Below are 16556 nucleotides of genomic sequence, written 5' to 3'. Positions count from 1 at the left end.
AAACAAGCAGTAATAAAAACTTGATGCGGGTTTAACTCTTTCATATACTATCCAAAAAAAAAAAGAAACGTGGCTTTCCACTTTCCACAAAATAAATAATTAAAAAACTTAAAGCCTTTTTGATGAATTCTTGAGTTGAATTATGACATTGTAACTTTTTTTGTATATAAGGAGGCAGTATATACACACAATTAGGCACAGTATAAAATAGTATTTCTGGCTGGCAGTCCTTTGATTAGAATCAATTTTAATGACTATATATTGAATCATTTGCATAGAATAGATTGTCCAGTTAATGAAACCGCCCAGATTAGGGGAAAACATCTGTGTATATAAATCAGTTCTATGTTCACAAACACAATCTAGTGCACTGGTTTACTAAAGCTAGAAATTATACAGTATCATGGATAAACTTCTGATCCTGATGCTCTATATAAGCAGAAGCCTTATAATGGTATTAATAATACCAACTATGTACACAAATGCCTCACATAAAAGACTAGGAAAATGCCACCTAAATGAATGAAGCTGAACGGTATGTCAGATTTTTTTAGACAGCAGTTTGGAGATGTTGGAACAAAAATGTTTATGCGATGGGTTACCTCTTTTTCATTGTTTCGTCAATTCACATAATTTTTACCCAATTCTTTTTTAAGTAAAATTAATTAGCACAGACACTACAAGATTAGCCAGTAAGCCTCTTGTGTGCCCCTTTCTGATTTAGTTTCACCATGTTACTGGGCCTGATTCTATGGTTTAGCCTGCCAAGTGCCATTCCAATGTCCAATGAGATTGCCTTAGTCGCCGATAAAGGCACTCTCATTGGACAGGAGAATGGCAATTGGTTCAGTTTAGCCATCAAGTCAAAGAAAGTTGGACCCAGAGAACAAAGTGAAACTAAACCACAGAGGGGCACAGAAGAGACTCTTCTGGCTAATAGGGATACTTGCATTTTCTTTCTAATGGAGTAAGGTGCACATGAACTTGGCAGAGCTAGTAATCATATATATATATTTGACAATCACTCATACCTTTAAAAAATCAGACATGCTAAGGAAGATATATGTAATATTGTTTATGTAGTAAGATAAGTATATATATATATATTTTTTTTTTTACAGGAACTTACACTGTTAAGAGATTACACAGGCAGACATATCAAAGCAGAGATCACATTCAATAAAATCAGCCTAGATTATGTTCCACAAGTGAGATCAGCGCAGTAATACACATTTATGTACCTGCAACAGCTGGATCTCAGTGATGTAGGAGTCACCTGGGCAGGTGATCACAAGTGTACGTTTCAGAAACTTTATTTGGGATATCTATGGTCCTCGGTTTTACCTTGCTTTAATCTGAAATGCACAGTATACATAAAACAGATCTACATAGTAGGGTGCCTGTGGGCATAAGGAGTTCTAAATCATAAGGTAAACCTGCTAATGATATTGGAAAAAGTTTTGAATATTTTGTGCGGTAATAAATATCAGTCTTTTCAGTCTACATTTTATTTATCTGCTTTTGTTTACTTGTATGTGTTTTGTATGAAAATAAAATGACTGAGTCAGTCACTGAAATGTACCACTCAGGTTATTGAATCTTCTAATAAAACAATGATTTACAAACTGCTTTCTTGCTTTTGCCTTGTTACATATTCTATTTCTTTTTTTTTTTTTTTTTTACACAGAACCAAAACATTTATTTTTGCCCTGTAACTATCTATTTATTGTGATGGAATGCAACTGAAAGTGTTTTAATCAAAAGACAGGAGTCGGTTACCTTCAATATGTGCTAACATCCTGAAAAAAATGCTGTTTTCTCATAAGAGGTGTCACATTTTAAAGAGACTAAGGGTTCTTTCACACGGCCGCTCCGCTGCTTAAGTCCGCTGCGGGACTTTTTTTTTTTTTTCACGGAGCGGATGACATTTGTGTCATTCGCTCCGTGTGCCCGCATATCATCCCATCCGTTTGCAGATGATATGCGGACATAATGTAAGTATATGGCATTGCGGATGTTAGCAGATGATACCGCTGACATCCGATTTTCCTTCCTTTCCGTTTTTTACATGGATGAAAAAATAGGGTTCTGTTCCATTCGAAAAAACGGAACAGAACTGAAAGGAGGAAAATCGGATGTCAGCGGATGGTATTCCGCTGACATCCGCAATGCCATTCACTTACATTATGTCCGCAAATCATCCGCAAACGGATGGGATGATTTGCGGACACACGGAGCGGCCGTGTGAAAGGACCCTTAAGCTTGAAGGTAAAAGCACAAAAGCTGCAGTGTCTTCTTCATACACCATAAACAATTTTATTCACTTGCAATGCACCTTTAAACTTGCAAGCAAATTTGACTTTTTCAGGATTCATCAATTATCTAGCAAGTCCTCTCTCTTGAACTTCAAACAAAAAAATTCTTATGAAAAGTCCTAGGAAAATTTGTACAAAAATTCCCAGACTACTCTCAGAACATTTTGTGATTCAAATTATTTAGTTTGCTTTTAACATGTGATTTGGGAATGAATGTACTTTACTGAATGAAAATCACATATCACATGTTAGATATTCGTTCCATCAAATTTTCTCATCACTGCGGTCGTGAAGGAACAGGGGCGTACCAAGGGGTTGGCCAGACCAGCGCCCGCCAGGGGCGCAGGCTGAGTGGGGGGGCGCAAAGACATTGGCAGTGTAGCTCCTTCAGCCTGTGCCCCCGGCGGCCGGCTCCCCCCTTCACAAGGCTGTGTTTGTGTGTCTCACGTAGCCCAGTGAGTGCAGTTCCCCATCCTCGAGGAATGGGAGAGGCTGCATCTACTCTGCCTTCTCCCGCCCCCTCTCTCTCTCTCCCTGTGCTCGCCCACACACTCAGTGCAGCCCGTGCGTGCTGTCTGTGAAGGAGATGTGTGGGCGGGAAAGTTACTACATGGTGAACATGACCTCTGCCTTAGTGAGTAAGATGAGCACTGTGACCGGACTTACTTCTCCCTACCCTCTCACCCCCCCCATCCCTGTCACCCCACCTCTGTCCCTGTCACCCCCCTCTCACCCTGTCACCCACCCCCCTCTGTCCCTGTCACCCACCCCCCTCTGTCCCTGTCACCCATCACCCTCTGTCCCTGTCACCCATCACCCTCTGTCACCCACCCCCCTCTGTCCCTGTCATTCCCCCCTCTGTCCCTGTCATCCCCCCCCTCTGTCCCTGTCACCCACCCCCCTCTGTCCCTGTCACCCCCTCTCTCACTCTCCCTGTCATCCCCTCTCTTTCTGTCTGTGTCACCCCTTCCTTCTCTCTCTCTCCGTTTCACCCTTCTCTATCTCTCTCCCTGTCACCCCCTTTCCCTCTCTCCGTGTCAGCCCCCTCTCTCTCCCTGTCACCCCCTTTCCCTCTCTCTGTGTCAGCCCCTCTTTCTCCCTGTCAGCCCCCTTTCCCGCTCTCCGTGTCAGCCCCCTTTCCCTCTCTCCGTGTCAGCCCCCTCTCTCTTCCTGTCACCCCCTTTCCCTCTCTCCGTGTCAGCCCCCTCTGTCTTCCTGTCACCCCCTTTCCCTCTCTCCGTGTCAGCCCACTTTCCCTCTCTCCGTGTCAGCCCCCTTTCCCTCTCTCTCTGTCACCCCCTTTCCCTCTCTCTCTGTCACCCCCTTCCCTCTCTGTCACCCCCTTCCCTCCCTCTCTGTCACCCCCTTCCCTCTCTCTCTGTCACCCTCCCACTCGTCTCTCTCTGTCACGCCCCCCCTTGTCTCTCTCTGTCAAACCCTCTCTCGGTGGGGGGGGGCGCTGATACAGCTTCTCGCCAAAGGCGCTGGAGACCCTAGGTACGCCTCTGTAAAGGAATGTCTATTTGACCCACTAATGATCAGAAAAAACAAATAAACTTTCTTAGAACCTTCTTTTCCCAAGAATTTTCATTCACAATTCTACCCATCTATGGCCAGCTTTAAGGATAAGTTCACTTTTAAAAAAAAAAAATATTTGATGTATATTTTTTTGCAAGTAAAAAAATGTGCATTTATTGTTATATTATTGTGTGTATGTATATATATACAGTGGGTACGGAAAGTATTCAGACCCCCTTAAATTTTTCACTCTTTGTTATATTGCAGCCATTTGCTAAAATCATTTAAGTTCATTCTTCTTCCTCATGAATGTACACATAGCACCCCATACTGACAGAAAAACACAGAATTGTTGACATTGTTGCAGATTTATTAAAAAAGAAAAACTGAAATATCACATGGTCCTAAGTATTCAGACCCTTTGCTGTGACACTCATATATTTAACTCAGGTGCTTTCCATTTCTTCTGATCATCCTTGAGATGGTTCTACACCTTCACTTGAGTCCAGCTGTGTTTGATTATACTGAATGGACTTGATTAGAAAAGCCACACACCTGTCTATATAAGACCTTCCAGATCACAATGCATGTCAGAGCAAATGAGAATCATGAGGTCAAAGGAACTGCCTGAAGAGCTCAGAGACAGAATTGTGGCAAGGCACAGATCTGGCCAAGGTTACAAAAAGATTTCTGCTGCACTTAAGGTTCCTAAGAGCACAGTGGCCTCCATAATCCTGAAATGGAAGACGTTTGGGACAACCAGAACCCTTCCTAGAGCTGGCTGTCCGGCCAAACTGAGCTATCGGGGGAGAAGAGCCTTGGTGAGAGAGGTAAAGAAGAACCCAAAGATCACTGTGGCTGAGCTCCAGAGATGCAGTCAGGAGATGGGAGAAAGTTGTAGAAAGTCAACCATCACTGCAGCCCTCCACCAGTCGGGGCTTTATGGCAGAGTGGCCCGACAGAAGCCTCTCCTCAGTGTAAGACACATGAAAGCCCGCATGGAGTTTGCTAAAAAACACCTGAAGGACTCCAAGATGGTGAGAAATAAGATTCTCTGGTCTGATGAGACCAAAATAGAACTTTTTGGCCTTAATTCTAAGCGGTATGTGTGGAGAAAAACAGGCACTGCTCATCCCCTGTCAAATACAGTCCCAACAGTGAAGCATGGTGGTGGCAGCATCATGCTGTGGGGGTGTTTTTCAGCTGCAGGGACAGGACGACTGGTTGCAATCGAGGGAAAGATGAATGCGGCCAAGTACAGGGATATCCTGGACAAAAACCTTCTCCAGAGTGCTCTGGACCTCAGACTGGGCCGAAGGTTTACCTTCCAACAAGACAATGACCCTAAGCACACAGCTAAAATAACGAAGGAGTGGCTTCACAACAACTCCGTGACTGTTCTTGAATGGCCCAGCCAGAGCCCTGACTTAAACCCAATTGAGCATCTCTGGAGAGACCTAAAAATAGCTGTCCACCAACGTTTACCATCCAACCTGACAGAACTGGAGAGAATCTGCAAGGAGGAATGGCAGAGGATCCCCAAATCCAGGTGTGAAAGACTTGTTGCATCTTTCCCAAAAAGACTCCTGGCTGTATTAGATCAAAAGGGGGCTTCTACTAAATACTGAGCAAAGGGTCTGAATACTTAGGACCATGTGATATTTCAGTTTTTCTTTTTTAATAAATCTGCAACAATGTCAACAGTTCTGTGTTTTTCTGTCAGTATGGGGTGCTATGTGTACATTCATGAGGAAGAAGAATGAACCTAAATGATTTTAGCAAATGGCTGCAATATAACAAAGAGTGAAAAATGTAAGGGGGTCTGAATATTTTTCGTACCCACTGTATGTACATTAAATGTGTGACCTTTTTGATTTGCATATGACATTGGTTAAAAAAAAAACTATAAAACTGTATTCCTTTATAACCCCATATAATAATTATTAATAATAAATAATAATTATTTATATGAATAATAATTATAATTAACCCCATAATAATTGCTGATCATCCTCTAATTAACTCCTTCCTCATTTTAGCTATTTTATGGCTGATTTTTTTTTTACCATTAATATTTACATTTATTTGTTTCTCATTCATTCATTTTTTTTTTGTTTGCAGTCTTGCAAAAACAAAAGAAACCAGAACCAGAAATATAATTTAAAAACGTTAAAGTTATATAGACAAGTTATACAATTAAAATGGATATTTGTTTTCTTTTATTTATAGTAAAACTACTTTCTCTGAAGTCCATTGACACGCAGCCTCCATCTTCATTAGCCATTGGGTTATGCTGCCCCCTGCAGAAATAGTTCTAGGCAGGAAAAAATTAATTCTCCACGCCCACGGGGGCTGTCCCCATAGGCATAACCCACACACCCTCTGCTCCAACAAACCAGTTTTGTTGTAAGCAGTAAAGAGACACAAAAACCATCCCCATATCAGAGGGGCGGGTGCTGCGTCTGTCAATGGACTTCAGAGAAACCGATTTTACGGTAAATCCAGTTTTCTCTATCGTCGATTGACAGACGCAGCCTCAATCTTCATTAGCCATTGGGACATCCCAAAGCAGTGTAGGCATGAGGGGGTGGGAAGAATGCAACCAGAGAGTAACGCAATCTCCAAAGGCTAAACGTAACCAACTGTGAACATGAAGCTCAGCCAAAACAGGAGCTCACCCAGGTGAAAAAAAACCCTAAGGGCTCTTTCACACGGGCGGTCCGATCAGATCCGCCTATCAGTTTTTTAGGCGGATCTGATCGGATCCTCCATGCAGCTCTATGGGGCAGCGGGTGTCAACGAGGTCACCTCCGCTGACACCCGCTGCCATCCGCATCCGATCCTGTGCTGAAATCTGGACGGATGGAAACCCTATTTTTCCATCCGTTCAGTAATCGGAGCGGAACGGATCTGATGAGAGCGGACAAGCGGTCCGCTCTCCTCCGATCCCCCATAGAGGGCAGCGGGTGCTGAGACACCTCCCTCTCCGCTCTGCAAGCAACACGGATCCGCCTGCGGAGGCGGACTGTGTGAAAGAAGCCTAAGAGAAACAAACATTCTCTTATGAAACAGCAGCCTGCAAAACCTTGTGGCCAAAAGAGGCATCCGAAGATGCCAACTAATCTACCTTGTAGAATTTTGTAAAAGTGTGCACAGACGACCAAGTCACCGCTTTACAAACTTGTACTACAGAGTCCTGATAGCAAAAAGCCCAAGAGGCACCCAGCACTTTAGTAGAATGCACCTTCACAGGGAAAGGCGGAACCTGACCCTTGAGTTCATAAGCCTAAACAACCGTCTGCCTGATCCATCTGGATATGGTTGCAGCAGACGCAGCCAAACCTTTCCGAGGTCCGTCAGTAAGGACAAAGAGAGAGTCCGATTTCCAAAAATACTTAGTTACCGTCAGATAAACTATTATCGCCCGAACCACATCCAAAGAGTGCAAGGCAAATTCCTTAGGATGCTTAGGATGTCTTCATTAAGATGAAAATCCGACACCACCTTAGGGAGGAAAGACGAATTAGGTTGGAGTACCACTTTATCTCTGTGGACCACCAAATAAGGCGAACGACAGGACAGCCCTGCCAACTCAGACACTCTACGAGCAGAAGTAATAGCCACCATAAAGGCAACCTTCTGTGACAAAGAAAGCAGAGAAATCTCCCTAATTTTCTCAAAAGGAGGCTTTTGAAGAACAGACAAAACTAGATTGAGATCCCACGGAGGCAACGGAAATCTCCTCGGAGGAGCCAGATGACGCACCCCCTGAATGAAAGTGCAAATCAGGGCATTAGGGGCCAACAGACTTTGGAAGTAAATAGCCAAGGCCGACATTTGGCCCTTAATAGTGCCCAAAGCCAACCAGTGCTCAACCCCTTTCTGTAAGAAGGCCAAAACCCTAGCTATAGAAAACAAGCGGGGGTGCAGCTGCAGCGATTCACACCACGAAATGTACGATTTCCACCTACGTCCAGGATAATAGGACCTGGGCTTCCTAAAAGATCCCTTGGCCTGTCAGGTACCCGGCCCTGTGCCCTGTCTCCCTCTCCCGCCCCCACAGGGGGCGATATAGTTGGGGCACCTGGCGTCCTGTGGGGGGTGGCATTCGTACCTTGTTTTTTACTGGGTCTGGTTGTAGATCCTTGAGGCCTTCATTTTGGGTTCCCTGACTGCATGGAACGCTGTGGGCGCCGCCATCTTTAGTGTGGGCAATGTATAATTTTTTCTTATTGACTTGTAAGGGGTAGCCATTTTCCCTGTGCTTCCTATTGATTTGCATTGGCATCCTTTTTGTGTAGTCCTCTGAAGCTACACAGGTAGCGTGACCTTTCACATCCAGGCTGATGTCACATCCTGTGATTTCTTCTTCCTGCTGCACAGGCTGATTCAGGAGGTTTCAGCTGGAGGTGGTACAATACTGGGATCTTTGTGGGCATATCCCTGCACACTCTGCTGTTGGTGTATATTTAAGGGGGACTCCGCAGGCCGCTGCGATCGGCGGTGGGAAACACGATCAGCGTTTTAAAGTGACAGTACTCCTTTTTTCAGTTACATTGAATATGGAGTCCCAAGCTGTAAATTCACCCTCATACTCGCTCAGTGCGATGCCTGGACAGTCCGGGTCGCTGACCGCGATTTCAGTAGCTCTGGAAAGCCTGGCATCAAACGTTGATTTTGTAATGAAAAAGGTTACTAGCCGAAAACAGCTGCTGCCTTCTCCATCATTGGTGGGGTCCACTGATTCAGAGGCTGATATGGTCGCCAGGGATGCCCCCCTACCTGAGGGGTCGCTGTCCTTGCAATCAGAGGGTGAAAAGGACCTGTCTTCTTCAGCTGCAGCACGGGAACACGCTTTGGTGGAAGCCCTTATTGTTTCAGTGATTGAAACTTTAAAATTGTCAGATGAGCCCACCCCAGCAGGGACACGGGTGGCTTTTGGCTCCTGTAAGACCCAAAAATCAGGCAACGTTTTCCCTTGTCCCGAGACTTTTCATGATATTGTGAATTACCAATGGCGTTGCATCAAGCAGGTGCTGGTAGTGCCTAAGCACTTTAAACGCCATTATCCCTTTGCTGTCACGGTCTCCAACCATTGGACGGTGCAGCCTAAGGTGGACCACCCTGTTTCCAGGTTGAACAAATCTACTATAGTGCCTGTGGAAGATTTCCCTTTTTTTACGGATCTGGGGGACAGGCGGGTGGAATCCCGTTCCCGCCATCTTCACGTGTTGGTGGGGTCTATTCTAAAGCCGGTTTTTGTGTCGGTTTTAGTATCACAGACGGTTACGGAATGGATTAAGGTTCTGAAAGGGAACTTGGACCCTGACATAGTTCCCCCGAAGCTGTTGGAACTTAAGGACCAGATGGCTCAGGCCCTCGTGTTCCTGTGTGATGTGTCCCTGGAGGCGGCTCCCCTGGTGGCCAGAGTTTCGGCTGTTGGGATTGCCCTATGGGGCATGGTTTGGCTGAAGAGCTGGTCGGCTGACCAGGCTTCCAAGAAAGCCCAGGCAGATCTTCTTTTTCTGGGAGAGTGTTTGTTTGGCGACTCACTGGATGAGTTGATCAAAGGTCTGACTGGTGGGAAGAGTACTCTTATTCCTCAATCCTCCAAAGGTAAACCACCCTGTACTAAGTGGGGGGGCCTTCCTTTACCGCTTTTAGGCGGTGTTTTCGTGCCTCCGTGGCGCAAGAAAAAGGTAAGCCATTCAGAGCTTCTGGAGGGACTATGAAGCACTGGGGCAAGCCCAAGGCCAGTCAGCCTGGTTCCGCCGACAAATCCTCTTCAGCATGAAGGGACGCCCTCATCCACTTCTGGGCTGGGGGGATGTCTGCGCTTCTTTCAGGAATCCTGGACTTCCTTCATTCAAGACAAATGGGTTCGCAAACTGATCTGTTCCAGGTACAAGATCAAATTTTGCTCCCGGCCCGGGGAACAGGTTCTTTCAGTCAAATCTTCACCTGTCCCCGGAGCATTTGAAAGATCTCCAGGAGGCTGTGCAGGATCTCTTGGCTCAAGGAGTGATTGTGCCGGTTCCTCCACAGGAATGCTCTTAAGGTTTCTATTCAAATCTGTTCACGGTGCCCAGAGAGGAGGGCAAGGTTTGTCCAATCCTGGATCTCAAGGCTCTGAACCAATTTGTGCGGGTGCAGAAGATTTGAATGGAGTCCATTTGGTCGGTGGTGGCATCCCTAAATCAGGGGGATTTTCTGGCTTTCATCGATATCAAAGATGCGTACCTGTATGTTCCCATATTCCCTTTGCGGTGGAAGAGGAGCATTTTCAATTTGTGGCATTACCCTTTGTTCTCGCCTCGGCTCCCAGAGTTTTTACCAAGGTCCTGGCCCCGGTGCTGACCTTGCTATGTCAGAGAGACATTTAAATTTTGTGATATCTGGACGATCTCCTGTTGCGAGTAGACTCTCATTCGGATCTGTTGGGCAACATCTGAGTTATGGTTCAGACCCTTCAGGAATTCGGGTAGACGATCAAGGTCTGCTCTGATGCCATCCGTATGGGTCACTTATTTAGGGCTGACTCTCGACTCTGCCCTGGCGAGGTCTTTCTCCCCTTGGACAAGCTTCAGAAGTTGCAAAGGGCGATCAGGTTGCTGATGGAAACCAATCGGTCCTCCTTGCGGGCTTGCATGAGGGCCCTGGGCCTGATGGTATTGACCTTCGAGGCGGTCAGTCTCACTCAAGGACTTTGCAGAAAGAGATTCTGGTGAAATGGAACAGGTGACCCTCGGTCATTGGACCAAAAGATTTGTTTGAGCCATCTCACAAAGTCAGCTCTATCCTGGTGGCTCCCGTCACCTGCCTTGTGTCAGGGAAAGTCCTTCCTGCCACTGTTCTGGATGGTGGTCACCACGGACGCCAGCCTGTCAGGCTGGGGTGGTGTGCTGGGGAAGCTCTGTGCCCAGGGGACAGAAAAGTCTTCCTTGCCGATCAATATTCTGGAGCTCAGAGCGATCAAGCTTTGCCTGTTTCACTGGACGAGTCAGCTACGTGGGTCCCCGGTTCGGATTCATACGGACAATGCCACGGCTGTGGCTTACACCAAGAGTGTCCTGGTGGCCAAGGAGGTGGCCAAGATTCTGGTATGGGCGGAAGACAATGTTCCAGCTCTTTGCGCAGTCCACATTCCGGGTGTGGAGAATTGGCAAGCGAATTACCTGAGTCGTCAGGTACTGGATCGAGGGAAATGGTCCCTTCATCCGGAGGATTTCATCTCCTGTGTGTCCGGTGGGGGACTGTTTGTGTCTGGCCTCAACAGAAAAGTGCAGCAGTTTGTGGCCAGGTCTCGAGATCCTCTGGCCGACGCCACATACGCCTTGGTGGCTCCTTGGAGCCAGTATCAGATGATTTATGCCTCTCTTCCTCTAATACTCCTGCCGAGGTTTCTTCCCTGGGTGGCGGTGGAGGGCATTCCGGTCATTCTGGTGGCACCAGACTGGCCTCGATGGTCTTGGTAAAGCTGGTTGTAGAACCTCCGTGGAGACTTGGATCTGCTGTCTCAGGGACCAATCTTCCATCCTGCTTTACAATCGCTGGCTTTAACGGCTTGGCTGTTGAAAGCCAGGTGTTGAGAGATGGAGGTCTTTCTGACTCTGTGATTCCTACACTGTTGAAGGCTAGTAAGGCGACTTCTCAGAAGATATATCATTGTACGTGGAAATTGTACATTTTGTGGTGTGAATCGCTGCAGCTGCACCCTCGCTTTTTTTCTATCGCTAGGGTTTTGGCTTCTTACAGAAAGGGGTTGAGCAACAGTTGACTTTGGGCACTATCAAGGGCCAAGTGTTGGCCTTGGCTATTTACTTCCAAAGTCCGTTGGCCACTAATGCCCTGATTCGCACTTTTATTCAGGGGGTGCATCATCTGGCTCCTCCGAGAAGATTCCCGTTACCTCCGTGGGATCTCAATCTAGTTTTGTCTGTCCTTCAAAAGCCTCCTTTTGAGAACATTAGGGAGATTTCTCTGCTTTCTTTGTCACAGAAGGTTGCTTTTTTGGTGGCTATTACTTCTACTCACAGAGTGTCTGAGTTGGCGGCGGTGTCCTGTCGTTCCCCTTATTTGGTGGTCCACAGAGATAAAGTGGTACTCCGACTTAATCCGTCTTTCCTCCCTAAGGTGGTGTCGGATTTTCATCTTAATGAAGACATCATGTTGCCTTCCTAAGCCTAAGAATCCTAAGGAATTTGCACTCTTTGGATGTGGTTCGGGCGATAAGAGTTTTTCTGACGGTAATTGAGTCTTTTCAGAAATCGAACTCTCTCTTTGTCCTTACTGATGGACCTCGGAAAGGTTTGGCTGCATCTGCTGCGACCATATCCAGATGGATCAGGCTGACGGTTGTTTAGGCTTATGAACTCAAGGGTCAGGTTCCGCTTTTCCCTGTGAAGGTGCATTCTACCAGAGCACTGAGTGCCTCTTGGGCTAATCCCTATCAGGCCTCTGTAGTACAAGTTTGTAAAGTGGCGACTTGGTCGTCTGTGCACACTTTTACAAAATTCTACAAGGTAGATTTGTTGGCATCTTCAGATGCCTCTTTTGGCCACAAGGTTTTGCAGGCTGCTGTTTCGTAAGATAATGTTTGTTTCTCTTAGGGTTTTTTTTCGCCTGGGTGAGCTCCTTTTGTTTTGGCTGAGCTTCATGTTCCCAGTTGGCTACTTTTAGCCTTTGGAGTTTGCATTAATCTCTCTGGTTGCGTTCTTCCCTCTCCTCATGCCTACACTGCTTTGGGATGTCCCAATGGCTAATGAAGATGGAGGCTGCATCTGTCAATGGTCGATAGAGAAAACTGGATTTTTATAAGAACTTACCGTAAAATAATTTTCTCTGAAGTCCATTGACAGACGCAGCACCAGCCCCTCTGATATGGGGATGGTTTTTGTGTCTCTTCTTTACTGCTTACCACAAAACTGGTTTGTTGGAGCAGAGGGTGTGTGGGTTATGCCTATGGGGACAGCCCCCTGGGCATGGAAAATAATTTTTTTCCTGCCTAGAATTACTCTTGCAGGGGGCAGCATAACCCAATGGCTAATGAAGATGGAGGCTGCGTCTGTCAATGGACTTCAGAGAAATGGATTTTACAGTAGGTTCTTACAAAAATCCAGTTTTTTAAAACCAACACTGGTCAAAATAGATTTTTTTTACCTTTTTGTCTGTTTATTGATCACATCTCAAGGATCAGAACATTCAGGGTTATGTGAGATGATTACAGCCACACACACCTACACAGGTTGAACTGGATGGACTATTGTCTTTATTCAACCTCACCTACTATGTAACATGGAAAATAATTAGTGTAAGACAATATTGCCAAAAATATTCGAAGCTTGTTTCCAAAAAACAGCAAATGTATTACTGTATGTTATCTTAAAGTGTTACTAAACCCACACAGTAAAATCAGTCTGTATATGCAGTAAAGTATGCTTGTTATACTCACTGTGCAACCTAAGGGGTTAACCCTTTGCATTGTGTATAAAAGCTGTTTGATTGTGTCTCTCTGATCCTCCTCTTCTTTCACTCTCCAAAAAATAACCTGATATTTACAGAGCCAGGGGACAGGTTGCACATGCTCAGTTTGGTGTGTATTGCTAGCGAGTTTTTTTTTTTTCTTGGGAGGGTGCATGTGATCAGCACAAGGCCAATCAGCACTGTCCAGACAGAGGATCAGGGGAAAATAAAAACTCCTCCTACAAGCTTTACTAGGAGGCAGCTATATACTGCTGATGAGAAAATAGGTATTTATCTGTTTATATTTACTAAAATGATTGTATTTCTATGTTCTGTATACTGTGGGAGACCAGATATAGTGAATGCAGGTTCTGGGTTTAGTAACACTTTAAGTAATGGCAAGTTGATAAAACATGCTTATAGTCAAAATGTTAAAATTGCTCTGGTCCAAAAGGGGTAAAATTTAAAGGATGACAAAAAAAACTTGTGATGATACAAATATTTGGTGCTACAGCATACCCAGTGCATTTATGTTTTGTGTCTGTAAACACAGCTAGTAGTGTCAGTGCTAAGAAGTACTATGGTCTTTTGTTGATGACACAGCACAGTGCAGGTCATCATTGAGCGGGTATATGTTTCAAGCTAGTTGACTCGCCAAGGATGTTCACCAAATGTTTTAAATGTTCATAAGTTTTAAAAGATTTAGGAGCTTATCATAGTGTGATTCAGAGGGAATTTTACCTAAAATTACCTAAAGCATCAAACAGAAGGCTGTATATGGCTATGTATCAGATGTTAACACGCACAGTCTGTCCTGCATGGTCTAAACCAAATGTTACATTTTTTTTTTATCATATAGCTTTTTGATCTACGTTATGATTTTACTGATTGCATCCCTTATTTTACTCGCTATGGTTTACTACTGGGGAAACATCTTTCAATGTGGTCGTTTTTACTTACAAGTTTAAATAGCAACCTACTTTTTGTGTCTATGTCACAGCAAAATCCAAAATATGTAAGCACAGGTACTGACTACAACTATTCCATGATGTAGACATCTATATTGATGTGTAGCTCCTGATCCACAGTACTGCTGCTCCCCTGCTCTTCTTCATCCTCTCAAGCTGCTAAGGACTGTATGCAGCCACAGAGAGACAGACACTGGCAATCTGCAGGGCCGTATGCAGCGAGAGCGAGTGGGAAGAAAGTCCCGCCCACCACCACCTCAGTGGAGAAGAAAAAGGTCTGTTCCTGGTCTTGAGGTAGATGTGGTAAAGGACAATGTGGCAGGCAGACTGTGCTGGAAGCTGAAGGTTTCACCATTGTATCAAGGACTCAGAGAGGCGGAGTAGCTGACATCTCATGAGATTGCCACTTTCTCTGACTGGTGCTGTTGCTTGAGCCCTAAGAATGCCGCTGACTTTACTGAGATGCTGAAGGTGGATAGATTGAGACCTGATGTCACTCAGGAGTTGGTACAAGGCACTCTACTACACCCCAATAAAGAAGAACAGTATTATTTGCATGGGAAACACTGCAGGCTCCTATACCCAGGTTAGGAGGAATTTATTTGCGTGCTCCAAGACTGGATCTGGGCCCAAACAGGCTGGCCAGCAGGGAAAGGGTTTAATACAAACTAACAGACTGTTACTGTAACATTGTCTCTTGGGCAGGACCCTCTCTAGTATAGAGTGTAGGGTCAGTCTCTGGACCATTGTCTTATTACTAACTGTATACCCTGATTGATACTGTGTATATACAGTATATTTGATTACCAACCTTATAACCTATTTGCTGCTGTTTTATATATAAAATTGGGAGGATGTTGTAACCTCCATTTCTTTGGCTGCTGCATGTATATATATATATATATATATATATATATATATATATATATATATATACACAGTTGTGCTCATAAATTTACCCTGGTGATTTTGGCCTGATCACATGCACATATTTGACACAAAGGGGTTTGAATGGCTATTAAAGGTAACCATCCTCACCTGTGATCTGTTTGCTTGTAATTAGTGTGTGTGTGTATAAAAGGTTAATGAGTTTCTGGACTCCTGACAGACCCTTGAATCTTTCATCCAGTGCTGCACTGACGTTTCTGGATTCTGAGTCATGGGGAAAGCAAAAGAATTGTCAAAGGATCTGCAGGAAAAGGTAGTTGAACTGTATAAAACAGGAAAGGGATATAAAAAGATATCCAAGGAATTGAGAATGCCAATCAGCAGTGTTCAAACTCTAATCAAGAAGTGGAAAATGAGGGGTTCTGTTGAAACCAATCCACTGTCAGGTAGACCAAATACAATTTTAGCCACAACTGCCAGGAAAATTGTTCGGGGTGCAAAGAAAAACCCACAAATAACTTCTGGTGAAATACAGGACTCTCTGAAAACATGTGGTGTGGCTGTTTCAGGATACACAATAAGGAGGCATTTGAAGAAAGATAGGCTGCATGGTCGAGTCGCCAGAAGAAAGCCATTACTACGCAAATGCCACAAAGTATCCCGCTTACAATACGCCAAACACAGAGACAAGCCTCAAACCTTCTGGCACAAAGTAATTTGGAGGGATGAGACCAAAATTTAGCTTTTTGGTCACAACCATAAACGCTAAATTTGGAGAGGAGTCAACAAAGGCTATGATGAAAGGTACACCATTCCTACTGTGAAACACGGAGGTGGATTGCTGATGTTTTGGGGATGTCTGAGCTACAAAGGCACAGGAAATTTGGTCAGAATTGGCAAGATGAATGCAGTATGACTGGAGGAAAATTTGCATTCATCAGCCCGAAGGCTGCGCATCGGACGTATTTGGACATTCCAACATGACAATGATCCTAAACACAAGGCCAGGTCGACCTGTTATTGGCTACAGCAGAATAAAGTGAAGGTTCTGGAGTGGCCATCTCAGTCCCCTGACCTCAATATCATTGAGCCACTCTGGGGAGACCTCAAACGTGCAGTTCATGCAAGACAGCCCAAGAATTTACAGGAACTGGAGGCTTTTTGCCAGGAAGAATGCGTAGCTTTACCCAGTGGCGGCCGGTCTATAGGGGGTGCAGGGGCGCCCCCCCCCCCCCCAATCTGTGGCCAAAGAAAAAAAAATTACCATTTTCAGCCCGCTAGGGGCGCCGGACCTACTGGTGGCTATGGGGGGGGGGGTTTGCACCCCACGTGCGGCAGGCAGAGGCACCGATTGGCGGCCTTCTGGGGGTCATCGGGCGCAGAGCAATGCACCCCGACACTCCCC

Source organism: Pelophylax lessonae (genome assembly GCF_965119305.1).
Source record: "Pelophylax lessonae genome assembly, chromosome: 1".
Classification (NCBI taxonomy): Eukaryota; Metazoa; Chordata; class Amphibia; order Anura; family Ranidae; genus Pelophylax; species Pelophylax lessonae.
Note: the sequence above shows the minus strand (reverse complement) of the source record.